General features: G+C 42.3%; 37 non-coding genes and 4 pseudogenes across 37 annotated transcripts; all 41 read left to right on the top strand.

Annotated features, from left to right (window-relative positions):
- The first annotated feature begins 168 nt into the window (after window positions 1–168).
- Window positions 169–287, top strand: LOC146031715 (5S ribosomal RNA). The gene has a single exon (XR_014457174.1). It is a non-coding gene; the product is annotated as a 5S ribosomal RNA (ribosomal RNA).
- Window positions 288–629: 342 nt separating this feature from the next.
- Window positions 630–748, top strand: LOC146031413 (5S ribosomal RNA). Its single transcript, XR_014456879.1, has one exon. It is a non-coding gene; the product is annotated as a 5S ribosomal RNA (ribosomal RNA).
- A 346-nt stretch (window positions 749–1,094) lies between these two features.
- Window positions 1,095–1,213, top strand: LOC146030435 (5S ribosomal RNA). The gene has a single exon (XR_014455930.1). It is a non-coding gene; the product is annotated as a 5S ribosomal RNA (ribosomal RNA).
- Window positions 1,214–1,559: 346 nt separating this feature from the next.
- LOC146028263 (5S ribosomal RNA) lies at window positions 1,560–1,678 on the top strand (annotated as a pseudogene).
- Window positions 1,679–2,020: 342 nt separating this feature from the next.
- LOC146027724 (5S ribosomal RNA) lies at window positions 2,021–2,139 on the top strand. The gene has a single exon (XR_014455111.1). It is a non-coding gene; the product is annotated as a 5S ribosomal RNA (ribosomal RNA).
- A 342-nt stretch (window positions 2,140–2,481) lies between these two features.
- Window positions 2,482–2,600, top strand: LOC146034648 (5S ribosomal RNA). The gene has a single exon (XR_014460052.1). It is a non-coding gene; the product is annotated as a 5S ribosomal RNA (ribosomal RNA).
- A 346-nt stretch (window positions 2,601–2,946) lies between these two features.
- Window positions 2,947–3,065, top strand: LOC146033301 (5S ribosomal RNA). The gene has a single exon (XR_014458710.1). It is a non-coding gene; the product is annotated as a 5S ribosomal RNA (ribosomal RNA).
- Window positions 3,066–3,410: 345 nt separating this feature from the next.
- LOC146030950 (5S ribosomal RNA) lies at window positions 3,411–3,529 on the top strand. The gene has a single exon (XR_014456431.1). It is a non-coding gene; the product is annotated as a 5S ribosomal RNA (ribosomal RNA).
- Window positions 3,530–3,874: 345 nt separating this feature from the next.
- Window positions 3,875–3,993, top strand: LOC146033932 (5S ribosomal RNA). Its single transcript, XR_014459341.1, has one exon. It is a non-coding gene; the product is annotated as a 5S ribosomal RNA (ribosomal RNA).
- A 345-nt stretch (window positions 3,994–4,338) lies between these two features.
- Window positions 4,339–4,457, top strand: LOC146032616 (5S ribosomal RNA). Its single transcript, XR_014458043.1, has one exon. It is a non-coding gene; the product is annotated as a 5S ribosomal RNA (ribosomal RNA).
- Window positions 4,458–4,799: 342 nt separating this feature from the next.
- On the top strand, window positions 4,800–4,918 carry LOC146032345 (5S ribosomal RNA). The gene has a single exon (XR_014457786.1). It is a non-coding gene; the product is annotated as a 5S ribosomal RNA (ribosomal RNA).
- A 345-nt stretch (window positions 4,919–5,263) lies between these two features.
- On the top strand, window positions 5,264–5,382 carry LOC146031119 (5S ribosomal RNA). Its single transcript, XR_014456594.1, has one exon. It is a non-coding gene; the product is annotated as a 5S ribosomal RNA (ribosomal RNA).
- A 344-nt stretch (window positions 5,383–5,726) lies between these two features.
- On the top strand, window positions 5,727–5,845 carry LOC146027332 (5S ribosomal RNA). Its single transcript, XR_014454736.1, has one exon. It is a non-coding gene; the product is annotated as a 5S ribosomal RNA (ribosomal RNA).
- Window positions 5,846–6,640: 795 nt separating this feature from the next.
- Window positions 6,641–6,759, top strand: LOC146031151 (5S ribosomal RNA). The gene has a single exon (XR_014456624.1). It is a non-coding gene; the product is annotated as a 5S ribosomal RNA (ribosomal RNA).
- A 345-nt stretch (window positions 6,760–7,104) lies between these two features.
- LOC146033976 (5S ribosomal RNA) lies at window positions 7,105–7,223 on the top strand. Its single transcript, XR_014459385.1, has one exon. It is a non-coding gene; the product is annotated as a 5S ribosomal RNA (ribosomal RNA).
- Window positions 7,224–7,568: 345 nt separating this feature from the next.
- On the top strand, window positions 7,569–7,687 carry LOC146030297 (5S ribosomal RNA). The gene has a single exon (XR_014455794.1). It is a non-coding gene; the product is annotated as a 5S ribosomal RNA (ribosomal RNA).
- Window positions 7,688–8,027: 340 nt separating this feature from the next.
- Window positions 8,028–8,146, top strand: LOC146033926 (5S ribosomal RNA). Its single transcript, XR_014459334.1, has one exon. It is a non-coding gene; the product is annotated as a 5S ribosomal RNA (ribosomal RNA).
- Window positions 8,147–8,491: 345 nt separating this feature from the next.
- On the top strand, window positions 8,492–8,600 carry LOC146029307 (5S ribosomal RNA; annotated as a pseudogene).
- A 340-nt stretch (window positions 8,601–8,940) lies between these two features.
- On the top strand, window positions 8,941–9,059 carry LOC146033203 (5S ribosomal RNA). Its single transcript, XR_014458613.1, has one exon. It is a non-coding gene; the product is annotated as a 5S ribosomal RNA (ribosomal RNA).
- A 347-nt stretch (window positions 9,060–9,406) lies between these two features.
- Window positions 9,407–9,525, top strand: LOC146032830 (5S ribosomal RNA). The gene has a single exon (XR_014458246.1). It is a non-coding gene; the product is annotated as a 5S ribosomal RNA (ribosomal RNA).
- A 345-nt stretch (window positions 9,526–9,870) lies between these two features.
- LOC146033765 (5S ribosomal RNA) lies at window positions 9,871–9,989 on the top strand. The gene has a single exon (XR_014459173.1). It is a non-coding gene; the product is annotated as a 5S ribosomal RNA (ribosomal RNA).
- A 342-nt stretch (window positions 9,990–10,331) lies between these two features.
- On the top strand, window positions 10,332–10,450 carry LOC146030727 (5S ribosomal RNA). Its single transcript, XR_014456217.1, has one exon. It is a non-coding gene; the product is annotated as a 5S ribosomal RNA (ribosomal RNA).
- A 6,957-nt stretch (window positions 10,451–17,407) lies between these two features.
- LOC146027733 (5S ribosomal RNA) lies at window positions 17,408–17,526 on the top strand. The gene has a single exon (XR_014455120.1). It is a non-coding gene; the product is annotated as a 5S ribosomal RNA (ribosomal RNA).
- A 341-nt stretch (window positions 17,527–17,867) lies between these two features.
- Window positions 17,868–17,986, top strand: LOC146027755 (5S ribosomal RNA). The gene has a single exon (XR_014455142.1). It is a non-coding gene; the product is annotated as a 5S ribosomal RNA (ribosomal RNA).
- A 342-nt stretch (window positions 17,987–18,328) lies between these two features.
- On the top strand, window positions 18,329–18,447 carry LOC146035042 (5S ribosomal RNA). Its single transcript, XR_014460445.1, has one exon. It is a non-coding gene; the product is annotated as a 5S ribosomal RNA (ribosomal RNA).
- Window positions 18,448–18,792: 345 nt separating this feature from the next.
- Window positions 18,793–18,911, top strand: LOC146032828 (5S ribosomal RNA). Its single transcript, XR_014458244.1, has one exon. It is a non-coding gene; the product is annotated as a 5S ribosomal RNA (ribosomal RNA).
- A 345-nt stretch (window positions 18,912–19,256) lies between these two features.
- Window positions 19,257–19,375, top strand: LOC146032069 (5S ribosomal RNA). Its single transcript, XR_014457516.1, has one exon. It is a non-coding gene; the product is annotated as a 5S ribosomal RNA (ribosomal RNA).
- Window positions 19,376–19,720: 345 nt separating this feature from the next.
- On the top strand, window positions 19,721–19,839 carry LOC146031714 (5S ribosomal RNA). Its single transcript, XR_014457173.1, has one exon. It is a non-coding gene; the product is annotated as a 5S ribosomal RNA (ribosomal RNA).
- A 343-nt stretch (window positions 19,840–20,182) lies between these two features.
- LOC146034485 (5S ribosomal RNA) lies at window positions 20,183–20,301 on the top strand. Its single transcript, XR_014459892.1, has one exon. It is a non-coding gene; the product is annotated as a 5S ribosomal RNA (ribosomal RNA).
- A 345-nt stretch (window positions 20,302–20,646) lies between these two features.
- On the top strand, window positions 20,647–20,765 carry LOC146031832 (5S ribosomal RNA). The gene has a single exon (XR_014457284.1). It is a non-coding gene; the product is annotated as a 5S ribosomal RNA (ribosomal RNA).
- A 341-nt stretch (window positions 20,766–21,106) lies between these two features.
- On the top strand, window positions 21,107–21,225 carry LOC146033814 (5S ribosomal RNA). The gene has a single exon (XR_014459223.1). It is a non-coding gene; the product is annotated as a 5S ribosomal RNA (ribosomal RNA).
- A 341-nt stretch (window positions 21,226–21,566) lies between these two features.
- On the top strand, window positions 21,567–21,685 carry LOC146032818 (5S ribosomal RNA). The gene has a single exon (XR_014458235.1). It is a non-coding gene; the product is annotated as a 5S ribosomal RNA (ribosomal RNA).
- A 345-nt stretch (window positions 21,686–22,030) lies between these two features.
- Window positions 22,031–22,149, top strand: LOC146033773 (5S ribosomal RNA). Its single transcript, XR_014459181.1, has one exon. It is a non-coding gene; the product is annotated as a 5S ribosomal RNA (ribosomal RNA).
- A 342-nt stretch (window positions 22,150–22,491) lies between these two features.
- LOC146031883 (5S ribosomal RNA) lies at window positions 22,492–22,610 on the top strand. The gene has a single exon (XR_014457335.1). It is a non-coding gene; the product is annotated as a 5S ribosomal RNA (ribosomal RNA).
- Window positions 22,611–22,955: 345 nt separating this feature from the next.
- On the top strand, window positions 22,956–23,074 carry LOC146032385 (5S ribosomal RNA). The gene has a single exon (XR_014457823.1). It is a non-coding gene; the product is annotated as a 5S ribosomal RNA (ribosomal RNA).
- Window positions 23,075–23,419: 345 nt separating this feature from the next.
- Window positions 23,420–23,538, top strand: LOC146028422 (5S ribosomal RNA; annotated as a pseudogene).
- Window positions 23,539–23,883: 345 nt separating this feature from the next.
- LOC146028248 (5S ribosomal RNA) lies at window positions 23,884–24,002 on the top strand (annotated as a pseudogene).
- A 345-nt stretch (window positions 24,003–24,347) lies between these two features.
- Window positions 24,348–24,466, top strand: LOC146034326 (5S ribosomal RNA). Its single transcript, XR_014459732.1, has one exon. It is a non-coding gene; the product is annotated as a 5S ribosomal RNA (ribosomal RNA).
- A 345-nt stretch (window positions 24,467–24,811) lies between these two features.
- On the top strand, window positions 24,812–24,930 carry LOC146034020 (5S ribosomal RNA). Its single transcript, XR_014459426.1, has one exon. It is a non-coding gene; the product is annotated as a 5S ribosomal RNA (ribosomal RNA).
- Window positions 24,931–25,275: 345 nt separating this feature from the next.
- On the top strand, window positions 25,276–25,394 carry LOC146031147 (5S ribosomal RNA). Its single transcript, XR_014456619.1, has one exon. It is a non-coding gene; the product is annotated as a 5S ribosomal RNA (ribosomal RNA).
- Window positions 25,395–25,735: 341 nt separating this feature from the next.
- Window positions 25,736–25,854, top strand: LOC146030735 (5S ribosomal RNA). Its single transcript, XR_014456225.1, has one exon. It is a non-coding gene; the product is annotated as a 5S ribosomal RNA (ribosomal RNA).
- Window positions 25,855–26,082: the final 228 nt, after the last annotated feature.

Raw genomic sequence — 26,082 nt, 5'->3', positions numbered from 1 at the left:
TTGAGCCTCTTTAGTAGTTTAATTTGAGACCACCTGCTTATATCATGTCCTGTAGGTCTTTTTACATTACCAACACATGATTTTTTTCAGTAAGCCAAAACAGTTAGGAAACTTTTTTAACTTACCTGGTTATAGAAGTAGAAGAGGGCAAAAAAGTGCCTGTATCTCACCTACAGCCATACCACATTAGATACGCCCAATCTCGTCTGATCTTGGAAGCTAAGCAGTGTTGGGCCTGGTTAGTACTTGGGTGGGAGACCACATGGGAACACCAGGTGCTGTAGGTTTTTTCTTATTACTGGCAAATTGTTTTTATTCTCTAGCTATTTAAATTGGAAACTTTTTTTTATTGCCAGTACAGACATTTGGAAGAGGTCAAACAGACACAATAGCCATCACCTAAAAACTTACCACACTGTTTAGGCCCAATTCCAACTGCTTTTGGCAGCTAAACATTGTTGAGCCTCTTTTGTAGTTTAATTTGAGACCACCTGCTAATATCATGTCCTGTAGGTCTTTTTACATTACCAACACATGATTTTTTTCAGTAAGCCAATACAGTTAGGAAACTTTTTTATTAGCTTACCTGGTTATAGAAGTAGATGAGGGCAAAATAGTGCCTGTATCTCACCTACAGCCATACCACATTGGATACGCCCAATCTCGTCTGATCTTGGAAGCTAAGCAATGTTGGGCTTGGTTAGTACTTGGGTGGGAGACCACATGGGAACACCAGGTGCTGTAGGCTTTTTCCCATTACTGGCAAATTTTTTTTATTCTCTAGCTTTTTAAATTGGAAACTTTTCTCTCTTTATTGCCAGTACAGACATTTGAAAGAGGTCAAACAGACACAATAGCCATCACCTAAAAACTTACCACACTGTTTAGGCCCAATTCCAACTGCTTTTGGCAGCTAAACAGTGTTGAGCCTCTTTAGTAGTTTAATTTGAGACTACCTGCTTATATCATGTCCTGTAGGTCTTTTTACATTACCAACACATGATTTTTTTTAGTAATCCAAAACATTTAGGACACTTTTTTATTAGCTTACCTGGTTATAGAAGTAGAAGAGTGCAAAAAAGTGCCTGTATCTCACCTACAGCCATACCACATTGGATACACCCAATCTCGTCTGATCTTGGAAGCTAAGCAGTGTTGGGCCTGTTTAGTACTTGGGTGGGAGACCACATGGGAACACCAGGTGCTGTAGGTTTTTCCCATTACTGGCAAATTGTTTTTATTCTCTAGCTTTTTAAATTGGAAACTTTTTTCTCTTTATTGCCAGTACAGACATTTGAAAGAGGTCAAACAGACACAATAGCCATCACCTAAAAACTTACCACACTGTTTAGGCCCAATTCCAACTGCTTTTGGCAGATAAACAGTGTTGAGCCTCTTTAGTAGTTTAATTTGAGACCACCTGCTAATATAATGTCCTGTAGGTCTTTTTACATTACCAACACATGATTTTTTTCAGTAAGCCAATACAGTTAGGAAACTTTTTTTATTAACTTACCTGGTTATAGAAGTAGAAGAGGGCAAAAAAGTGCCTGTATCTCACCTACAGCCGTACCACATTAGATACGCCCAATCTCGTCTGATCTTGGAAACTAAGCAGTGTTGGGCCTGGTTAGTACTTGGGTGGGAGACCACATGGGAACACCAGATGCTGTAGGTTTTTTCTTATTACTGGCAAATTGTTTTTATTCTCTAGCTATTTAAATTGGAAAAAAACTTTTATTGCCAGTACAGACATTTGGAAGAGGTCAAACAGACACAATAGCCATCACCTAAAAACTTACCACACTGTTTAGGCCCAATTGCAACTGCTTTTGGCAGCTAAACAGTGTTGAGCCTCTTTAGTAGTTTAATTTGAGACCACCTGCTTATATCATGTCCTGTAGGTCTTTTTACATTACCAACACATGATTTTTTTCAGTAAGCCAAAACAGTTAGGAAACTTTTTTATTAACTTACCTGGTTATAGAAGTAGAAGAGGGCAAAAAAGTGCCTGTATCTCACCTACAGCCATACCACATTAGATACGCCCGATCTCGTCTGATCTTGGAAGCTAAGCAGTGTTGGGCCTGGTTAGTATTTGGGTGGGAGACCACATGGGAACACCAGGTGCTTTAGGTTTTTTCTTATTACTGGCAAATTGTTTTTATTCTCTAGCTATTTAAATTGGAAACTTTTTTTTATTGCCAATACAGACATTTGGAAGAGGTCAAACAGACACAATAGCCATCACCTAAAAACTTACCACACTGTTTAGGCCCAATTCCAACTGCTTTTGGCAGCTAAACATTGTTGAGCCTCTTTTGTAGTTTAATTTGAGACCACCTGCTAATATCATGTCCTGTAGGTCTTTTTACATTACCAACACATGATTTTTTTCAGTAAGCCAATACAGTTAGGAAACTTTTTTATTAGCTTACCTGGTTATAGAAGTAGAAGAGGGCAAAATAGTGCTTGCATCTCACCTACAGCCATACCACATTGGATACGCCCAATCTCGTCTGATCTAGGAAGCTAAGCAATGTTGGGCTTGGTTAGTACTTGGGTGGGAGGCCACATGGGAACACCAGGTGCTGTAGGCTTTTTCCCATTACTGGCAAATTGTTTTTATTCTCTAGCTTTTTAAATTGGAAACTTTTTTCTCTTTATTGCCAGTACAGACATTTGAAATAGGTCAAACAGACACAATAGCCATCACCTAAAAACTTACCACACTGTTTAGGCCCAATTCCAACTGCTTTTGGCAGCTAAACAGTGTTGAGCCTCTTTAGTAGTTTAATTTGAGACTACCTGCTTATATCATGTCCTGTAGGTCTTTTTACATTACCAACACATGATTTTTTTCAGTAAGCCAATACAGTTAGGAAACTTTTTTATTAGCTTACCTGGTTATAGAAGTAGAAGAGTGCAAAAAAGTGCCTGTATCTCACCTACAGCCACACCACATTGGATACGCCCAATCTCGTCTGATATTGGAAGCTAAGCAGTGTTGGGCCTGGTTAGTACTTGGGTGGGAGACCACATGGGAACACCAGGTGCTGTAGGTTTTTCCCATTACTGGCAAATTGTTTTTATTCTCTAGCTTTTTAAATTGGAAACTTTTTTCTCTTTATTGCCAGTACAGACATTTGGAAGAGGTCAAACAGACACAATAGCCATCACCTAAAAACTTACCACACTGTTTAGGCCCAATTCCAACATCTTTTGGCAGCTAAACATTGTTGAGCCTCTTTAGTAGTTTAATTTGAGACCACCTGCTAATATCATGTCCTGTAGGTCTTTTTACATTACCAACACATGATTTTTTTCAGTAAGCCAATACAGTTAGGAAACTTTTTTATTAGCTTACCTGGTTATAGAAGTAGAAGAGGGCTAAATAGTGCCTGTATCTCACCTACAGCCATACCACATTGGATACGCCCAATCTCGTCTGATCTTGGAAGCTAAGCAATGTTGGGCCTGGTTAGTACTTGGGTGGGAGACCATATGGGAACACCAGGTGCTGTAGGCTTTTTCCCATTACTGGCAAATTGTTTTTATTCTCTAGCTATTTAAATTGGAAACTTTTTCTTTTTATTGCCGATACAGACATTTGGGAGAGGTCAAACAGACACAATAGCCATCACCTAAAGACTTACCACACTTTTTCGGCCCCATTCCAACTGCTTTTGGCATCTAAACAGTGTTGAGCCTCTTTAGTAGATTAATTTGAGACCACCTGCTTATATCATGTCCTGTAGGTCTTTTTACATTACCAACACATGATTTTTTTCAGTAAGCCAAAACAGTTAGGAAACTTTTTTATTAGCTTAACTGGTTATAGAAGTAGAAGAGGGCAAAAAAGTGCTTGTATTTCACCTACAGCAATACCACATTGGATCTGCCCAATCTCGTCTGATCTTGGAAGCGAAGCAGTGTTGGGCCTGGTTAGTACTTGGGTGGGAGACCACATGGGAACACCAGGTGCTGTAGGTTTTTCCCATTACTGGCAAATTGTTTTTATTCTCTAGCTTTTTAAATTGGAAACTTTTTTCTCTTTATTGCCAGTACAGACATTTGGAAGAGGTCAAACAGACACAATAGCCATCACCTAAAAACTTACCACACTGTTTAGGCCCAATTCCAACTGCTTTTGGCAGCTAAACATTGTTGAGCCTCTTTAGTAGTTTAATTTGAGACCACCTGCTTATATCATGTCTTGTAGGTCTTTTTACATTACCAACACATGATTTTTTTCAGTAAGCCAAAACAGTTAGGAAACTTTTTTATTAACTTACCTGGTTATAGAAGTAGAAGAGGGCAAAAAAGTGCCTGTATCTCACCTACAGCTATACCACATTAGATACGCCCAATCTCGTCTGATCTTGGAAGCTAAGCAGTGTTGGGCCTGGTTAGTACTTGGGTGGGAGACCACATGGGAACACCAGGTGCTGTAGGTTTTTTCTTATTACTGGCAAATTGTTTTTATTCTCTAGCTATTTAAATTGGAAACTTTTTTTTATTGCCAGTACAGACATTTGGAAGAGGTCAAACAGACACAATAGCCATCACCTAAAAACTTACCACACTGTTTAAGCCCAATTCCAACTGCTTTTGGCAGCTAAACTTTGTTGAGCCTCTTTAGTAGTTTAATTTGAGACCACCTGCTAATATCATGTCCTGTAGGTCTTTTTAAATTACCAACACATGATTTTTTTCAGTAAGCCAATACAGTTAGGAAACTTTTTTATTAGCTTACCTGGTTATAGAAGTAGAAGAGGGCAAAATAGTGCCTGTATCTCACCTACAGCCATACCACATTGGATACGCCCAATCTCGTCTGATCTTGGAAGCTAAGCAATGTTGGGCCTGGTTACTACTTGGGTGGGAGACCACATGGGAACACCAGGTGCTGTAGGCTTTTTCCCATTACTGGCAAATTGTTTTTATTCTCTAGCTATTTAAATTGGAAACTTTTTCTTTTTATTGCCGATACAGACATTTGGGAGAGGTCAAACAGACACAATAGCCATCACCTAAAGACTTACCACACTTTTTCGGCCCAATTCCAACTGCTTTTGGCAGCTAAACAGTGTTGAGCCTCTTTAGTAGATTAATTTGAGACCACCTGCTTATATCATGTCCTGTAGGTCTTTTTACATTACCAACACATGATTTTTTTCAGTAAGCCAAAACAGTTAGGAAACTTTTTTATAAGCTTACCTGGTTATAGAAGTAGAAGAGGGCAAAAAAGTGCTTGAATTTCACCTACAGCCATACCACATTGAATACGCCCAATCTCGTCTGATCTTGGAAGCTAAGCAGTGTTGGGCCTGTTTAGTACTTGGGTGGGAGACCACATGGGAACACCAGGTGCTGTAGGTTTTTCCCATTACTGGCAAATTGTTTTTATTCTCTAGCTTTTTAAATTGGAAACTTTTTTCTCTTTATTGCCAGTACAGACATTTGGAAGAGGTCAAACAGACACAATAGCCATCACCTAAAAACTTACCACACTGTTTAGGCCCAATTCCAACTGCTTTTGGCAGCTAAACAGTGTTGAGCCTCTTTAGTAGTTTAATTTGAGACCACCTGCTAATATCATGTCCTGTAGGTCTTTTTACATTACCAACACATGATTTTTTTCAGTAAGCCAATACAGTTAGGAAACTTTTTTATTAACTTACCTGGTTATAGAAGTAGAAGAGGGCAAAAAAGTGCCTGTATCTCACTACAGCCATACCACATTAGATACGCCCAATCTCGTCTGATCTTGGAAGCTAAGCATTGTTGGGCCTGGTTAGTACTTAGGTGGGAGACCACATGGGAACACCAGGTGCTGTAGGTTTTTTCTTATTACTGGCAAATTATTTTTATTCTCTAGCTATTTAAATTGGAAACTTTTTTTTATTGCCAGTACAGACATTTGGAAGAGGTCAAACAGACACAATAGCCATCACCTAAAAACTTACCACACTGTTTAGGCCCAATTCCAACTGCTTTTGGCAGCTAAACATTGTTGAGCCTCTTTAGTAGTTTAATTTGAGACCACCTGCTAATATCATGTCCTGTAGGTCTTTTTACATTACCAACACATGATTTTTTTCAGTAAGCCAATACAGTTAGGAAACTTTTTTATTAGCTTATCTGGTTATAGAAGTAGAAGAGGGCAAAATAGTGCCTGTATCTCACCTACAGCCATACCACATTGGATACGCCCTATCTCATCTGATCTTGGAAGCTAAGCAATGTTGGGCTTGGGTGGGAGACCACATGGGAACACAAGGTGCTGTAGGCTTTTTCCCATTACTGGCAAATTGTTTTTATTCTCTAGCTATTTAAATTGGAAACTTTTTCTTTTTATTGCCAATACAGACATTTGGGAGAGGTCAAACAGACACAATAGCCATCACCTAAAGACTTACCACACTTTTTCGGCCCAATTCCAACTGCTTTTGGCAGCTAAACAGTGTTGAGCCTCTTTAGTAGATTAATTTGAGACCACCTGCTTATATCATGTCCTGTAGGTCTTTTTACATTACCAACACATGATTTTTTTCAGTAAGCCAAAACAGTTAGGAAACTTTTTTATTAGCTTACCTGGTTATAGAAGTAGAAGAGGGCAAAAAAGTGCTTGTATTTCACCTACAGCCATACCACATTGGATACGCCCAATCTCGTCTGATCTTGGAAGCTAAGCAATGTTGGGCCTGGTTAGTACTTGGGTGGGAGACCACATGGGAACATCAGGTGCTGTAGGCTTTTTCCCATTACTGGCAAATTGTTTTTATTCTCTAGCTATTTAAATTGGAAACTTTTTCTTTTTATTGCCGATACAGACATTTGGGAGAGGTCAAACAGACACAATAGCCATCACCTAAAGACCAACCACTCTTTTTCGGCCCAATTCCAACTGCTTTTGGCAGCTAAACAGTGTTGAGCCTCTTTAGTAGATTAATTTGAGACCACCTGCTTATATCATGTCCTGTAGGTCTTTTTACATTACCAACACATGATTTTTTTCAGTAAGCCAAAACAGTTAGGAACATTTTTTATTAGCTTACCTGGTTATAGAAGTAGAAGAGGGCAAAAAAGTGCTTGTATTTCACGTACAGCCATACCACATTGGATCCGCCCAATCTCGTCTGATCTTGGAAGCTAAGCAGTGTTGGGCCTGTTTAGTACTTGGGTGGGAGACCACATGGGAACACCAGGTGCTGTAGGTTTTTCCCATTACTGGCAAATTGTTTTTATTCTCTAGCTTTTTAAATTGGAAACTTTTTTCTCTTTATTGCCAGTACAGACATTTGGAAGAGGTCAAACAGACACAATAGCCATCACCTAAAAACTTACCACACTGTTTAGGCCCAATTCCAACTGCTTTTGGCAGCTAAACATTGTTGAGCCTCTTTAGTAGTTTAATTTGAGACCACCTGCTAATATCATGTCCTGTAGGTCTTTTTACATTACCAACACATGATTTTTTTCAGTAAGCCAATACAGTTATTAAACTTTTTTATTATCTTACCTGGTTATAGAAGTAGAAGAGGGCAAAAAAGTGCTTGTATTTCACCTACAGCCATACCACATTGGATACGCCCAATCTCGTCTGATCTTGGAAGCTAAGCAGTGTTGGGCCTGGTTAGTACTTGGGTGGGAGACCACATGGGAACACCTGGTGCTGTAGGTTTTTTCCATTACTGGCAAATTGTTTATATTCTCTAACTATTTAAATTGGAAACTTTTTTTATTGCCAGTACAGACATTTGGAAGAGGTCAAACAGACACAATAGCCATCACCTAAAAACTTACCACACTGTTTAGGCCCAATTCCAACTGCTTTTGGCAGCTAAACAGTGTTGAGCCTCTTTAGTAGTTTAATTTGAGACCACCTGCTTATATCATGTCCTGTAGGTTTTTTTACATTACCAACACATGATTTTTTTCAGTAAGCCAAAACAGTTAGGACACTTTTTTATTAGCTTACCTGGTTATAGAAGTAGAAGAGTGCAAAAAAGTGCCTGTATCTCACCTACAGCCATACCACATTGGATACGCCCAATCTCGTCTGGTCTTGGAAGCTAAGCAGTGTTGGGCCTGGTTAGTACTTGGGTGGGAGACCACATGGGAACACCACGTGCTGTAGGTTTTTCCCATTACTGGCAAATTGTTTTTATTCTCTAGCTTTTTAAATTGGAAACTTTTTTCTCTTTATTGCCAGTACAGACATTTGAAAGAGGTCAAACAGACACAATAGCCATCACCTAAAAACTTACCACACTGTTTAGGCCCAATTCCAACTGCTTTTGGCAGCTAAACAGTGTTGAGCCTCTTTAGTAGTTTAATTTGAGACCACCTGCTAATATCATGTCCTGTAGGTCTTTTTACATTACCAACACATGATTTTTTTCAGTAAGCCAATACAGTTAGGAAACTTTTTTATTAACTTACCTGGTTACAGAAGTAGAAGAGGGCAAAAAAGTGCCTGTATCTCACCTACAGCCATACCACATTAGATACGCCCAATCTCATCTGATCTTGGAAGCTAAGCAGTGTTGGGCCTGGCTAGTACCTGGGTGGGGGAACACCAGGTGCTGTAGGTTTTTTCTTATGACTGGCAAATTGTTTTTATTCTCTAGCTATTTAAATTGGAAAAAATACTTTTATTGCCAGTACAGACATTTGGAAGAGGTCAAACAGACACAATAGCCATCACCTAAAAACTTACCACACTGTTTAGGCCCAATTGCAACTGCTTTTGGCAGCTAAACAGTGTTGAGCCTCTTTTGTAGTTTAAATTGAGACCACCTGCTTATAGCATGTCCTGTAGGTCTTTTTACATTACCAACACATTTTTTTCAGTAAGCCAAAACAGTTAGGAAACTTTTTTATTAACTTACCTGGTTATAGAAGTAGAAGAGGGCAAAAAAGTGCCTGTATCTCACCTACAGCCATACCACATTAGATACGCCCAAACTCGTCTGATCTTGGAAGCTAAGCAGTGTTGGGCCTGGTTAGTACTTGGGTGGGAGACCACATGGGAACACCAGGTGCTGTAGGTTTTTTCTTATTACTGGCAAATTATTTTTATTCTCTAGCTATTTAAATTGGAAACTTTTTTTTATTGCCAGTACAGACATTTGGAAGAGGTCAAACAGACACAATAGCCATCACCTAAAAACTTACCACACTGTTTAGGCCCAATTCTAACTGCTTTTGGCAGCTAAACATTGTTGAGCCTCTTTAGTACTGTAGTTTAATTTGAGACCACCTGCTAATATCATGTCCTGTAGGTCTTTTTACATTACCAACACATGATTTTTTTCAGTAAGCCAATACAGTTAGGAAACTTTTTTATTAGCTTACCTGGTTATAGAAGTAGAAGAGGGCAAAATAGTGCCTGTATTTCACCTACAGCCATACCACATTGGATACGCCCAATCTCGTCTGATCTTGGAAGCTAAGCAGTGTTGGGCCTGGTTAGTACTTGGGTGGGAGACCACATGGGAACACCAGGTGCTGTAGGTTTTTCCCATTACTGACAAATTGTTTTTATTCTCTAGCTTTTTAAATTGGAAACTTTTTTCACTTTATTGCCAGTACAGACATTTGGAAGAGGTCAAACAGACACAATAGCCATCACCTAAAAACTTACCACACTGTTTAGGCCCAATTCCACCTGCTTTTGGCAGCTAAACAGTGTTGAGCCTCTTTAGAAGTTTAATTTGAGACCACCTGCTAATATCATGTCCTGTAGGTCTTTTTTCATTACCAACACATGATTTTTTTCAGTAAGCCAATACAGTTAGGAATCTTTTTTATTAACTTACCTGGTTATAGAAGTAGAAGAGGGCAAAAAAGTGCCTTAATCTCACCTACAGCCATACCACATTGGATACGCCCAATCTCGTCTGATCTTGTAAGCTAAGCAGTGTTGGGCCTGGTTAGTATTTGGGTGGGAGACCACATGGGAACACCAGGTGCTGTAGGTTTTTTTCCATTACTGGCAAATTGTTTTTATTCTCTAGCTATTTAAATTGGAAACTTTTTTTTATTGCCAGTACAGACATTTGGAAGAGGTCAAACAGACACAATAGCCATCACCTCAAAACTTACCACACTGTTTAGGCCCAATTCCAACTGCTTTTGGCAGCTAAACATTGTTGAGCCTCTTTTGTAGTTTAATTTGAGACCACCTGCTAATATCATGTCCTGTAGGTCTTTTTACATTACCAACACATGATTTTTTTCAGTAAGCCAATACAGTTAGGAAACTTTTTTATTAGCTTACCTGGTTATAGAAGTAGAAGAGGGCAAAATAGTGCCTGTATCTCACCTACAGCCATACCACATTGGATACCCCCAATCTCGTCTGATCTTGGAAGCTAAGCAGTGTTGGGCCTGGTTAGTACTTGGGTGGGAGACCACATGGGAACACCAGGTGCTGTAGGTTTTTCCCATTACTGACAAATTGTTTTTATTCTCTAGCTTTTTAAATTGGAAACTTTTTTCTTTTTTTTTTAAATAAACAATTTTATTGAGCAAATACAAGGATATACAAGCTTTACAGACCAGCTGTTATCTCAAAATATCAAGACAGCGTGTATCACAATTTGCCAAGATTTTCATATTTATCAGAATGTATAGCAAGGGGATAGAAAGAACGAAGAGAGAGTAAAAAGAGAGGAGGAAGAGAAGGGCAGGAGGGTAAGTTGGGGGGTAAGAGGGTTAGTGAAGAGGGGTGGGGGGAGGAAAAGAAAAAGAGGGGGGGGGGCGGGAAAGGGAGGGGAAGGGATGACCTCCATTAGTATGGCTCAAACGGGGGTGGCATGTTTTGTTGAGAAAGCCATGGAGACCAGACCTTATGAAAGGACTTAAGCGAGTGGCGTATAGTCGCTGTGATATATTCCATCTTGTAGACGTACCACACCCGTGAGAGAATTGCTTGCATTGGGGCAGGTGCAGGTTTCTTCCAGTCGGAAGCAATTTGACAAGTTATTGCTGAGGAGATATGCCTTAGTAACTTGTGCTGATGGTGGTTAAGCTCGGGGGGTTTTAGTGGGAGAAGGAAGTATCTGGGGTCTCTGGGCACCGCAACTCCCAGCAAAACTGTAAGCAGGTCAAGCAATTCTCCCCAGATGCCAGCGATTAGTGGGCAGGTCCACCAGATGTGGAGGAAGCTACCCTCTGTAGGACAACCTCTCCAACACCTGTCAGAGACCTCGGGAAACATCTTATGTAGCTTAGAAGGGACGTAGTACCAGCGATATAGTAGTTTATATATGTTTTCTTTAATTTTAACGCAAATGGAGCTTGATGCTGCATTGTCGCGTATTTCCTCCCAGTCCTCCTCGTCTAGGGAGAGACCTAGGTCTCTTTCCCATGCCGTTTCATGAGGGGCCCGGGATGAGGTTGTGAATGGGTCTAGCAGAGCGTACAGTGCAGAGATTAAACCTTTAGATGAGGTGCGTCTCCAGCACATATATTCTATAGAGGTTAAGGGTCTAGCGTTTAGAGTAGATGTAACTTTGGAGTGGAAGTGGCGAATCTGGAGAAAGCGGAAGAAGTCTATGTTGGGAATTGCTGTGCCCTTCCTGATGTCAGCGAACTGAGGAAAAGTAGCGTTATCTGATATGTCGTTTAAATAATAAATGCCGTCTTTCAGCCAGCTAGACAGGGAGGAGCGTCCCAGGCCGGGGGGGAAAGCGGGGTTGTGAAATAAAGGTATTAATGGGGAGGGTAGCGGGGCTAAGTTGTATGTTTTGTTCAGTCTGTCCCAGACTGCCAGAGCGCGCGACACCACCGGGTGTGATACTATCGAATGTGGACGTTTAGGTCTGGGCAGCCACAGCAGTGAGGACAGGGTGGTCAGGCCCAAGTCCCCCGTCTCTACGTTCACCCATACTTTGCTCGTGCCCCAGGGGTTACACCACTGAACAGTCTGGGACAGCTGTGCGGCATAATAGTATCTCTTAAAGTCTGGTATCCCCAGGCCTCCCTGGCAGGAGGGCCTCTGTAATAGTTTTAATCTTATGCGCGGGCGTTTTTTGTCCCATATGAATTGTGATGATTGGCGTTGTAAAAATTTGAATACGTAGGAGGGGACATATATGGGCAGGGTCTGAAAAAGGTACAACAGGCGTGGGAGAATATTCATTTTAATAGAATTTATTCTGCCTATCCAAGAGATAAAGTGGGAGGACCAGGTGGTAAGGTCTGATTTAATCGTGTCTAGCAATCTCGGGAAGTTGGCTTGGAAAAGTTGGTGGTAATGATGAGTTAGGTATATACCTAGATATTTCACTTTTTTCCTGTTCCAGTTACATGGCAACAGATTCATTAACTCTGTTTTGAGGGGTCCGGGTACATGAAAATCGAGGACTTCGGTTTTCTCAATATTTATTTTGTAATCAAAGTGGAGGGAGTATTGTTGAATCTCTGACAGTAAGCGGGGGATAGAGTTCACTGGGTCGGCGAGGGTCAAGAGCACATCATCTGCGTATAGTGCTATTTTGTGCTCCGAGGAGCCTACTTTAACACCTTGGATAGACGTGTTATTGCGTATCCTCGCCGCCAGGGGCTCCATAACCAGAGCAAAGATTAGCGGTGAGAGGGGGCAGCCTTGGCGGGTGCCATTGGTTATGCTAAAGGGGTTTGACCTCGCCCCGTTTACGACAACCCGGGCGGACGGCGTGTTGTATAGAGCCTTGACTCCCTCCAGGAAGGGCCCTGAAATGCCCATCCTTTCTAGCACTGCAAAGGCAAACGACCACGAGATACGGTCGAATGCCTTCTCTGCGTCCAAGGCTAGGAGCAGAGCCGGGTTTTTCTGCTTCTGGATTATGTGGATAAGGTCAATTGCTCGCCTTGTGTTATCTGACGCCTGACGTCCCGGGATGAATCCCACCTGGTCCGGGTGGACAAGGAATTGGAGCAAAGGGGCCAGACGTCCGGCTAGAATTTTTGCATAAAGCTTCAGGTCAACGTTCAGTAATGAAATCGGCCTGTAGTTTGCACAGTTGGTTGGGTCTCTGCCCGCTTTTGGAATTACCACTATATCCGCCAGGGTTGTCTCAGGGGGAAAGGAGGCACCCTCCAGTATGTTGTTGAACAGGGCCGCTAAGTGGGGGGCTAGTTCTTTTGCAAAACGCTTGTAATAGATGGCCGAGAACCCATCTGGACCTGGTGCAGCGGATGACCGCATGGATCGGATTGCCGCTACCACCTCCTCCTCCGTAATTTTCCCATTCAGGGTAGCCAGCTGGGCCTCTGAAAGGAGCGGGAGGGGGGTGTCTGCAAGGTAGGAGATAGTATCTTCATGTTCGGAGGTGGGTAGGGGAGGGGGCTTTTTTAAATTATACAAGGTGTCATAGAAGAGTTGGAATTCCCTGGCTATTTCCAATGGGTCATAAGTGCAGGAACCTAATGTTGGGGACTTTATTTTCTCAATCAGCCTGGACGCTTGTTGTCGTCTGAGTTTATTGGCTAATAGGGTGTCTATCTTGTCTGCTTTGTCATAAAAGCGTTGCCCAAGCTTTTGAAGAATGCTAGCCGCCCGGTGAGCTAAGAGTGTGTTCAGTTGGCCTCTGATCGCTTCAATTTGGGATAACAGGTTTGGGGTGGGTGTGTTTTTATGTTGATCCAACAGAGCGGCCAGCTGTGATTCTAGAGCATGTATCTGAGAGGCCCATTTTTTCCGCACAGAGGCGACCTTAGAGATTATCACGCCCCTAATTGTTGCCTTATGAGCCTCCCAGACAATGCCGGAGGGTGTGTCAGGCGAAGAGTTTTCTTTAAAGTAGTTATTGATGGCAGCTTTGACCTCCTTCAGAGAGGAAGGGTGTCCCAGAATGGAGTCGTCTAGTCTCCATCTGTTGGCTCCTGGGCGGCGGTCGTAAAGGCCAAGATCTATGAGGGTGCCGGCATGGTCCGTCCAAGAGAACGGTGCCACGCCCGCACTCCTAATATGTGGTATAAGAGAGGAGGAGATGAGTAGCATATCGATCCTAGAGTACTGCTGGTGGGGGGCCGAGAAGTGGGTGTAATCTCTGGAATGTGGATATTTCAGTCGCCAGGAATCACACAGCCCATAGTGTTTCATGGCAGCTCTGAGAGTGCGTGTGGCTCTAGGGGTGTCTGCCGTGTGCGGATGAGTGGCAGGAGAGGATTTGTCTAACATCGGGTCTATAATAGTATTGAAGTCCCCGCCTATGATTATATGTCCCTGCGCTACTTTGTCCAGTCTCTTGAAAAAGTTGTCAAAAAATTGTGATTGATCTTGGTTGGGAGCATATAGGGAAACTAGGGTCACAGTCAGGGCTCTGATCTTCCCTATCACTATAAGAAACCTGCCGTCGGGGTCTGCAATTGTCTTGGTGAGTGTGAAAGGGACATCGTTGTGGAGTAGGATAGCCACTCCGCGCTTTTTGCAGTCTGCTGATGCGGAAAAGTTGTTTGGGAATGATCGACCCTTCAGTTGAGAGTGATTGCCTGTAAGGTGTGTTTCTTGCAAAAACACGATAGATGCCTTTTCCCTTCTACAAGCTTCTAGCAGAATTGTACGTTTCCTAGGGGAATTTAGGCCGTTAACGTTTACTGATAAGATTTTTAGGGCCATGGTTGGGTGTGTGGGTGTGGCGCGACGGAGAGACCAGGGAAGAGGAATGGAGGCCATCCCACGGGAGGGGAGAGGCGGGGGGGGGGGGACAGGGGAATGGGGGAGGGGGGAGACGAGGGGAAGACGCCCCACAGATTGGGGACTAACTAGAGTAGAGAAAGTAAAGAAGGGCCCGTGAGGGCAGGATCCCTGATAAGGAGGGTCCCCATAGGAGACCGCTACTAAGCAAATTAAATCAACAAACATTGTAAACTTATGTAAAGAGGGAATTTGGGGGGGTGGTAAGTCGGCAAGGTGGTTCTGATTTCAGAACCGCCGGGGCCAGTAATGTCCCTTTCTGGAGTAGCTCGTAGGGGCTGTATCGACCTACAAAGAACATGCTAACAGTCACTAACACAAAAGCTGCCCTGGAGAAGGGCTTAAGGTGTCAAACAAAAACAACAACGGGGATAGATCTCACCCATAACGATTCAACCTGGTGAGAGCATGAGTGACGCCATCAGGTAAGTCAGTTCAGTTCAGTTAGGCTCTTTGTTTTCAACTCGAAGGCGAGAGACCCTTGTCCATTCGGGTGGTGAGGGGGACTGACGTTGAGATCTTGGAGATGACTCTGCGTCCATTGGGGGTGTCGGGAGGAGGTCCAGCTTGGATAGCAACTCCTGACCTTGGGCAAGGGTCTTGACGTTATGTACTGTGTTGTCAGCTGTGACGTGGAGCATGAACGGGAATCCCCACCTGTAGCGAATGTTACGTTGACGAAGGATTCTGGTTATTGGCTGGAGGTCGCGCCTTTTCTGGATTGTTGTGGGAGCCAGGTCTTGAAAGATTTGCAGTTGCATCTCTTGGAATTCTATGTGTGCGGCGTCCCTGGCGGCAGATAGAATTTTCTCCTTCGTTTGGTAGTAATGAAAACGGATAATGACGTCCCTTGGGGGTTGAGAGGGAGGGGGTTTAGGGCGGAGGGCTCTGTGAGCTCTGTCCATTAGGCAGTCTTCATCTGATAAAGCCGGGATGATGTGCTGGAACAGGTTTTTGAGGAAGGCCGGTAGAGTGGATCCCTGGACAGACTCCGCTATGTTGCGGATGCGCAAGTTATTGCGTCGGGACCGATTTTCCTGGTCTTCCTGGCGGTCTTTGAGGGCTTCCATCTCTTCATGGAGTCTAGAGAGCTCTTTATCCATGCGTAGTTGGGACCGGCAAATGTCGTCTGTTTTGGACTCTAATGCATCGGTTCTATTGCCCAGGGCTGTTAAATCGGAGCGGAACTCTGCAACGGCCTTGGCCAGTTCATGTTTGAATGCGTTTTGGACGCCCTCGAGGAGTCCTGTCATTACCGCCTGAATGTGGGGGTCTATAGAAGATTCGGTTAGCTCAGGGCGAGTTGTAGAGTCTGTGAGCTGTGATGGGCTTGGGGTGTTCTTAGATTTGGAGACAAAGAAGTTACCGGCTGCCTGCGGAGCCCTCTTGTTTTTATGAGACATTTCCAACCAGAGTTAGGAGAGTAAAAAGGTAGCAAGCTGGAGGGTGTACTGGGTTCGCCAGGTGGGGGCTAGTAGGCTAGAGAGGGTCAATAAGTCGATGCTGAGGGACAGGTTTGGCCCAGGCGGGTCATCGGGCACACTCAGGTTAGCATGATGAAACTCAGCGTACCGGGTGCAGGAGGGGGGCTGATCATCAGGGGGGGGTCCCTTTTAGCTTTTAAATTATTTCCCCCACAGCAGTTTATGTTGTGGGTCCTTGAACAGGCCTCTTGGGCGTTGGGGGGGGGGAGAGCAGGGCTGATGGCGACAGCGGTGGCGGAGGGAGGACTGTCAGCACTTCTGGGTCTCTTCCCCACCTCTGAGGGAATTGCCAGCGTTTCTGTCTGCACCTGTGTCTGGGTCCTTGGTGCAAGGCTGCCCCAGTCCAGTTATGGCACTGGGGGTTATCTGGGGTAGTGCAGAGATTTTAATGGAGCAAGGAAAATATGAGTGCTCCTGTGCCTGTACAGGTGCAGGGGAAGTGTGCTGTGTGTGGGTCTCAATGTAAAGAGAGACCAAGATGGCCGCCGCTGCTGGAGCCTGGGGTGAGGGTTTTTATTTATTATTCCCCTTTTCCCCCACCACAATCGCCGCCTTGGGAGGGATGCAGAGCGTTGGGGAGGTGAGGGGGGACCCCCCTCTTACCTCCGTTTTATGGGCTGTCTGTGCTGGCGCCTCCGGAGGTCGTAGGAGGCCGCGAACGGGATGGAGCTCCGTGGCCGGGTGCCGGCTCCTACTTTAGGCCGCGGCTTTAGCCGGGGAGAGGGCCGCAACCCGCAGAGAAGGATTTCTCCTTCTCCCGGCTCCGCAGCACGCTCAGCCCCGCTTCAGCAGGCGTCGATGGGGCGGCTGGACTGGTGTGGAGCTGAGGTTTTATGCTCCAGGGCCAGGGGAGGGTAGTTTTAATGGAAAAGAACGCAGGAGCTCTTCAGTGGTGCATCCTGCAGCTAGCTCGGCTCGGCCACGCCCCCATTGGAAACTTTTTTCACTTTATTGCCAGTACAGACATTTGGAAGAGGTCAAACAGACACAATAGCCATCACCTAAAAACTTAACACACTGTTTAGGCCCAATTCCACCTGCTTTTGGCAGCTAAACAGTGTTGAGCCTCTTTAGAAGTTTAATTTGAGACCACCTGCTAATATCATGTCCTGTAGGTCTTTTTACATTACCAACACATGATTTTTTTCAGTAAGCCAATACAGTTAGGAATCTTTTTTATTAACTTACCTGGTTATAGAAGTAGAAGAGGGCAAAAAAGTGCCTGAATCTCACCTACAGCCATACCACATTGGATACGCCCAATCTCGTCTGATCTTGTAAGCAAAGCAGGGTTGGGCCTGGTTAGTATTTGGGTGGGAGACCACATGGGAACACCAGGTGCTGTAGGTTTTTTCCCATTACTGGCAAATTGTTTTTATTCTCTAGCTATTTAAATTGGAAACTTTTTTTTATTGCCAGTACAGACATTTGGAAGAGGTCAAACAGACACAATAGCCATCACCTAAAAACTTACCACACTGTTTAGGCCCAATTCCACCTGCTTTTGGCAGCTAAACAGTGTTGAGCCTCTTTAGAAGTTTAATTTGAGACCACCTGCTAATATCATGTCCTGTAGGTCTTTTTACATTACCAACACATGATTTTTTTCAGTAAGCCAATACAGTTAGGAATCTTTTTTATTAACTTACCTGGTTATAGAAGTAGAAGAGGGCAAAAAAGTGCCTGATCTCACCTACAGCCATACCACATTGGATACGCCCAATCTCGTCTGATCTTGTAAGCAAAGCAGGGTTGGGCCTGGTTAGTATTTGGGTGGGAGACCACATGGGAACACCTGGTGCTGTAGGTTTTTTCCCATTACTGGCAAATTGTTTTTATTCTCTAGCTATTTAAATTGGAAACTTTTTTTTATTGCCAGTACAGACATTTGGAAGAGGTCAAACAGACACAATAGCCATCACCTAAAAACTTACCACACTGTTTAGGCCCAATTCCAACTGCTTTTGGCAGCTAAACAGTGTTGAGCCTCTTTAGTAGTTTAATTTGAGACTACCTGCTTATATCATGTCCTGTAGGTCTTTTTACATTACCAACACATGATTTTTTTCAGTAATCCAAAACATTTAGGACACTTTTTTATTAGCTTACCTGGTTATAGAAGTAAAAGAGGGCAAAAAAGTGCTTGTATTTCACCTACAGCCATAACACATTGGATGCGCCCAATCTCGTCTGCTCTTGGAAGCTAAGCAGTGTTGGGCCTGGTTAGTACTTGGGTGGGAGACCACATTGGAACACCAGGTGCTGTAGGTTTTTCCCATTACTGGCAAGTTGTTTTTATTCTCTAGCTTTTTAAATTGGAAACCTTTTTCTCTTTATTGCCAGTACAGACATTTGGAAGAGGTCAAACAGACACAATAGCCATCACCTAAAAACTTACCACACTGTTTAGGCCCAATTCCAACTGCTTTTGGCAGCTAAACAGTGTTGAGCCTCTTTAGTAGTTTAATTTGAGACCATCTGCTTATAAAATGTCCTGTAGGTTTTTTTACATTACCAACACATGATTTTTTTCAGTAAGCCAAAACAGTTAGGACACTTTTTTATTAGCTTACCTGGTTATAGAAGTAGAAGAGGGCAAAAAAGTGCCTGTATCTCACCTACGGCCATACCACATTGGATACGCCCAATCTCGTCTGATCTTGGAAGCTAAGCAGTGTTGGGCCTGGTTAGTACTTGGGTGGGAGACCACATGGGAACACCAGGTGCTCTAGGTTTTTCCCATTACTGGCAAATTGTTTTTATTCTCTAGCTTTTTAAATTGGAAACTTTTTTCTCTTTATTGCCAGTACAGACATTTGGAAGAGGTCAAAAAGACACAATAGCCATCACCTAAAAACTTACCACACTGTTTAGGCCCAATTCCAACTGCTTTTGGCAGCTAAACATTGTTGAGCCTCTTTAGTAGTTTAATTTGAGACCACCTGCTAATATCATGTCCTGTAGGTCTTTTTACATTACCAACACATGATTTTTTTCAGTAAGCCAATACAGTTAGGAAACTTTTTTATTAGCTTACCTGGTTATAGAAGTAGAAGAGGGCAAAAAAGTGCTTGTATTTCACCTACAGCCATACCACATTGGATACGCCCAATCTCGTCTGATCTTGGAAACTAAGCAGTGTTGGGCCTGGTTAGTACTTGGGTGGGAGACCACATGGGAACACCAGGTGCTGTAGGTTTTTCCCATTACTGGCAAATTGTTTTTATTCTCTAGCTTTTTAAATTGGAAACTTTTTTCTCTTTATTGCCAGTACAGGCATTTGAAAGAGGTCAAACAGACACAATAGCCATCACCTAAAAACTTACCACACTGTTTAGGCCCAATTCCAACTGCTTTTGGCAGCTAAACAGTGTTGAGCCTCTGTAGTAGTTTAATTTGAGACCACCTGCTAATATCAAGTCCTGTAGGTCTTTTTACATTACCAACACATGATTTTTTTCAGTAAGCCAATACAGTTAGGAAACTTTTTTATTAACTTACCTGGTTATAGAAGTAGAAGAGGGCAAAAAAGTGCCTGTATCTCACCTACAGCCATACCACATTAGATACGCCCAATCTCGTCTGATCTTGGAAGCTAAGCAGTGTTGGGCCTGGTTAGTACTTGGGTGGGAGACCACATGGGAACACCAGGTGCTGTAGGTTTTTTCTTATTACTGGCAAATTGTTTTTATTCTCTAGCTATTTAAATTGGAAAAAAAACTTTTATTGCCAGTACAGACATTTGGAAGAGGTCAAACAGACACAATAGCCATCACCTAAAAACTTACCACACTGTTTAGGCCCAATTGCAACTGCTTTTGGCAGCTAAACAGTGTTGAGCCTCTTTAGTAGTTTAAATTGAGACCACCTGCTTAGATCATGTCCTGTAGGTCTTTTTACATTACCAACACATGATTTTTTTCAGTAAGCCAAAACAGTTAGGAAACTTTTTTATTAGCTTACCTGGTTATAGAAGTAGAAGAGGGCAAAAAAGTGCCTGTATCTCACCTACAGCCATACCACATTAGATACGCCCAATCTCGTCTGATCTTGGAAGCTAAGCAGTGTTGGGCCTGGTTAGTACTTGGGTGGGAGACCACATGGGAACACCAGGTGCTCTAGGTTTTTCCCATTACTGACAAATTGTTTTTATTCTCTAGCTTTTTAAATTGGAAACTTTGTTCACTTTATTGCCAGTACAGACATTTGGAAGAGGTCAAACAGACACAATAGCCATCACCTAAAAACTTACCACACTGTTTAGGCCCAATTCCAACTGCTTTTGGCAGCTAAACAGTGTTGAGCCTCTTTAGAAGTTTAATTTGAGACCACCTGCTAATATCATGTCCTGTAGGTCTTTTTACATTACCAACACATGATTTTTTTCAGTAAGCCAAAAAAGTTAGGACACTTTTTTATTAGCTTACCTGGTTATAGAAGTAGAAGAGTGCAAAAAAGTGCATGTATCTCACCTACAGCCATACCACATGGGATACGCCCAATCTCGTCTGATCTTGGAAGCTAAGCAGTGTTGGGCCTGGTTAGTACTTGGGTGGGAGACCACATGGGAACACCAGGTGCTGTAGGTTTTTCCCATTACTGTCAAATTGTTTTTATTCTCTAGCTTTTTAAATTGGAAACTTTTTTTTATTGCCAGTACAGACATTTGGAAGAGGTCAAACAGACACAATAGCCATCACCTAAAAACTTACCACACTGTTTTTGCCCAATTCCAACTGCTTTTGGCAGCTAAACAGTGTTGAGCCTCTTTAGTAGTTTAATTTGAGACCACCTGCTTATATCATGTCCTGTAGGTCTTTTTACATTACCAACACATGATTTTTTTCAGTAGGCCAATACAGTTAGGAAACTTTTTTATTAACTTACCTGTTTATAGAAGTAGAAGAGGGCAAAAAAGTGCCTGTATCTCACCTACAGCCATACCACATTAGATACGCCCAATCTCGTCTGATCTTAGAAGCTAAGCAGTGTTGGGCCTGGTTAGTACTTGGGTGGGAGACCACATGGGAACACCAGGTGCTGTAGGTTTTTTCTTATTACTGGCAAATTGTTTTTATTCTCTAGCTATTTAAATTGGAAAAAAACTTTTATTGCCAGTACAGACATTTGGAAGAGGTCAAACAGACACAATAGCCATCACCTAAAAACTTACCACACTGTTTAGGCCCAATTGCAACTGCTTTTGGCAGCTAAACAGTGTTGAGCCTCTTTAGTAGTTTAATTTGAGACCACCTGCTTATATCATGTCCTGTAGGTCTTTTTACAGTACCAACACATGATTTTTTTCAGTAAGCCAAAACAGTTAGGAAACTTTTTATTAGCTTACCTGGTTATAGAAGTAGAAGAGGGCAAAAAAGTGCTTATATTTCACCTACAGCCATACCACATTGGATACGCCCAATCTCGTCTGATCTTGGAAGCTAAGCAGTGTTGGGCCTGGTTAGTACTTGGGTGGGAGACCACATGGGAACACCAGGTGCTGTAGGTTTTTCCCATTACTGGCAAATTGTTTTTATTCTCTAGCTTTTTAAATTGGAAACTTTTTTCTCTTTATTGCCAGTACAGACATTTGGAAGAGGTCAAACAGACACAATAGCCATCACCTAAAAACTTACCACACTGTTTAGGCCCAATTCCAACTGCTTTTGGCAGCTAAACAGTGTTGAGCCTCTTTAGTAGTTTAATTTGAGACCACCTGCTTATATCATGTCCTGTAGGTCTTTTTACATTACCAACACATGATTTTTTTCAGTAAGCCAAAACAGTTAGGAAACTTTTTTATTAACTTACCTGGTTATAGAAGTAAAAGAGGGCAAAAAAGTGCCTGTATCTCACCTACAGCCATACCACATTAGATACGCCCAATCTCGTCTGATCTTGGAAGCTAAGCAGTGCAGGGCCTGGTTAGTACTTGGGTGGGAGACCACATGGGAACACCAGGTGCTGTATGTTTTTTCTTATTACTGGCAAATTGTTTTTATTCTCTAGCTATTTAAATTGGAAACTTTTTTTTATTGCCAGTACAGACATTTGGAAGAGGTCAAACAGACACAATAGCCATCACCTAAAAACTTACCACACTGTTTAAGCCCAATTCCAACTGCTTTTGGCAGCTAAACATTGTTGAGCCTCTTTAGTAGTTTAATTTGAGACCACCTGCTAATATCATGTCCTGTAGGTCTTTTTACATTACCAACACATGATTTTTTTCAGTAAGCCAAAACAGTTAGGAAACTTTTTTATTAGCTTACCTGGTTATAGAAGTAGAAGAGGGCAAAAAAGTGCCTGTATCTCACCTACAGCCATACCACATTGGATACGCCCAATCTCATCTGATCTTGGAAGCTAAGCAATGTTGGGCCTGGTTAGTACTTGGGTGGGAGACCACATGGGAACACCAGGTGCTGTAGGCTTTTTCCCATTACTGGCAAATTGTTTTTATTCTCTAGCTATTTAAATTGGAAACTTTTTCTTTTTATTGCCGATACAGACATTTGGGAGAGGTCAAACAGACACAATAGCCATCACCTAAAGACTTACCACACTTTTTCGGCCCAATTCCAACTGCTTTTGGCAGCTAAACAGTGTTGAGCCTCTTTAGTAGATTAATTTGAGACCACCTGCTTATATCATGTCCTGTAGGTTTTTTTACATTACCAACACATGATTTTTTTCAGTAAGCCAAAACAGTTAGGACACTTTTTTATTAGCTTACCTGGTTATAGAAGTAGAAGAGGGCAAAAAAGTGCCTGTATCTCACCTACAGCCATACCACATTGGATACGCCCAATCTCGTCCGATCTTGGAAGCTAAGCAGTGTTGGGCCTGGTTAGTACTTGGGTGGGAGACCACATGGGAACACAAGGTGCTGTAGGTTTCTCCCATTACTGGCAAATTGTTTTTATTCTCTAGCTTTTTAAATTGGAAACTTTTTTCTCTTTATTGCCAGTACAGACATTTGGAAGTGGTCAAACAGACACAATAGCCATCACCTAAAAACTTACCACACTGTTTAGGCCCAATTCCAACTGCTTTTGGCAGCTAAACATTGTTGAGCCTCTTTAGTAGTTTTATTTGAGACAACCTGCTAATATCATGTCCTATAGGTCTTTTTACATTACCAACACATGATTTTTTTCAGTAAGCCAATACAGTTCGGAAACTTTTTTATTAGCTTACCTGGTTATAGAAGTAGAAGAGGGCAAAATAGTGCCTGTATCTCACCTACAGCCATACTACATTGGATACGCCCAATCTCGTCTGATCTTGGAAGCTAAGCAATGTTGTGCCTGGTTAGTAATTGGGTGGGAGACCACATGGGAACACCAGGTGCTGTAGTGTTTTTCCCATTACTGGCAAATTGTTTTTATTCTCTAGCTATTTAAATTGGAAACTTTTTCTTTTTATTGCCGACACAGACATTTGGGAGAGGTCAAACAGACACAATAGGCATCACCTAAAGACTTACCACACTGTTTCGGCCCAATTCCAACTGCTTTTGGCAGCTAAACAGTGTTGATCCTCTTTAGTAGATTAATTTTAGACCACCTGCTTATATCATGTCCAGTAGGTCTTTTAACATTACCAACACATGATTTTTTTAAGTAAGCCAAAACAGTTAGGAAACTTTTTTATTAGCTTACCTGGTTATAGAAGTAGAAGAGGGCAAAAAAGTGCTTGTATTCCGCCTACAGCCATACCACATTGGATACGCCCAATCTCGTCTGATCTTGGAAGCTAAGCAGTGTTGGGCCTGGTTTGTACTTGGGTGGGAGAAGACATGGGAACTCCAGGTGCTGTAGGTTTTTCCCATTACTGGCATATTGTTTTAATACTCTAGCTTTTTAAATTGGAAACTTTTTTCTCTTTATTGCCAGTACAGACATTTGGAAGAGGTCAAACAGACACAATAGCCATCACCTAAAAACTTACCACACTGTTTAGGCCCAATTCCAACTGCTTTTGGCAGCTAAACATTGTTGAGCCTCTTTAGTAGTTTAATTTGAGACCACCTGCTAATATCATGTCCTGTAGGTCTTTTTACAATACCAACACATGATTTTTTTCAGTAAGCCAATAAAGTTAGAAAACTTTTTTATTAGCTTACCTGGTTATAGAAGTAGAAGAGGGCAAAAAAGTGCTTGTATTTCACCTACAGCCATACCACATTGGATACGCCCAATCTCGTCTGATCTTGGAAACTGAGCAGTGTTGGGCCTGGTTAGTACTTGGGTGGGAGACCACATGGGAACACCAGGTGCTGTAGGTTTTTCCCATTACTGGCAAATTGTTTTTATTCTCTAGCTTTTTAAATTGGAAACTTTTTTCTCTTTATTGCCAGTACAGGCATTTGAAAGAGGTCAAACAGACACAATAGCCATTACCTAAAAACTTACCACACTGTTTAGGCCCAATTCCAACTGCTTTTGGCAGCTAAACAGTGTTGAGCCTCTTTAGTAGTTTAATTTGAGACCACCTGCTAATATCATGTCCTGTAGGTCTTTTTACATTACCAACACATGATTTTTTTCAGTAAGCCAATACAGTTAGGAAACTTTTTTATTAACTTACCTGGTTATAGAAGTAGAAGAGGGCAAAAAAGTGCTTGTATTTCACCTACAGCCATACCACATTGGATACGCCCAATCTCGTCTGATCTTGGAAGCTAAGCAGTGTTGGGCCTAGTTATTACTTGGGTGGGAGACCACATGGGAACACCAGGTGCTGTAGGTTTTTCCCATTACTGGCAAATTGTTTTTATTCTCTAGCTTTTTAAATTGGAAACTTTTTTTTCTTTATTGCCAGTACAGACATTTGGAAGAGGTCAAACAGACACAATAGCCATCACCTAAAAACTTACCACACTGTTTAGGCCCAATTGCAACTGCTTTTGGCAGCTAAACAGTGTTGAGCCTCTTTAGTAGTTTAATTTGAGACCACCTGCTTATATCATGTCCTGTAGGTCTTTTTACATTACCAACACATGATTTTTTTCAGTAAGCCAAAACAGTTAGGAAACTTTTTTATTAACTTACCTGGTTATAGAAGTAGAAGAGGGCAAAAAAGTGCCTGTATCTCACCTACAGCCATACCACATTAGATACGCCCAATCTCATCTGATCTTGGAAGCTAAGCAGTGTTGGGCCTGGTTAGTACTTGGGTGGGAGACCACATGGGAACACCAGGTGCTGTAGGTTTTTTCTTATTACTGGCAAATTATTTTTATTCTCTAGCTATTTAAATTGGAAACTTTTTTTATTGCCAGTACAGACATTTGGAAGAGGTCAAACAGACACAATAGCCATCACCTAAAAACCTACCACACTGTTTAGGCCCAATTCCAACTGCTTTTGACAGCTAAACATTGTTGAGCCTCTTTAGTAGTTTAATTTGAGACCACCTGCTAATATCATGCCCTGTAGGCATTTTGACATTACCAACACATGATTTTTTTCAGTAAGCCAATACAGTTAGGAAACTTTTTTATTAGCTTACCTGGTTATAGAAGTAGAAGAGGGCAAAATAGTGCCTGTATCTCACCTACAGCTATACCACATTGGATACGCCCAATCTCATCTGATCTTGGAAGCTAAGCAGTGTTGGGCCCGGTTAGTACTTGGGTGGGAGACCACATGGGAACACCTGGTGCTGTAGGTTTTTTTCCATTACTGGCAAATTGTTTATATTCTCTAGCTATTTAAATTGGAAACTTTTTCTTTTTATTGCCGATACAGACATTTGGGAGAGGTCAAACAGACACAATAGCCATCACCTAAAGACTTACCACACTTTTTCGGCCCAATTCCAACTGCTTTTGGCAGCTAAACAGTGTTGAGCCTCTTTAGTAGTTTAATTTGAGACCATCTGCTTATAAAATGTCCTGTA

Source organism: Crinia signifera, chromosome 8 (genome assembly GCF_055691185.1).
Source record: "Crinia signifera chromosome 8, ASM5569118v1, whole genome shotgun sequence".
NCBI lineage: Eukaryota > Metazoa > Chordata > Amphibia > Anura > Myobatrachidae > Crinia > Crinia signifera.
Note: the sequence above shows the minus strand (reverse complement) of the source record. Positions and strands in the feature narration are given on the sequence as shown.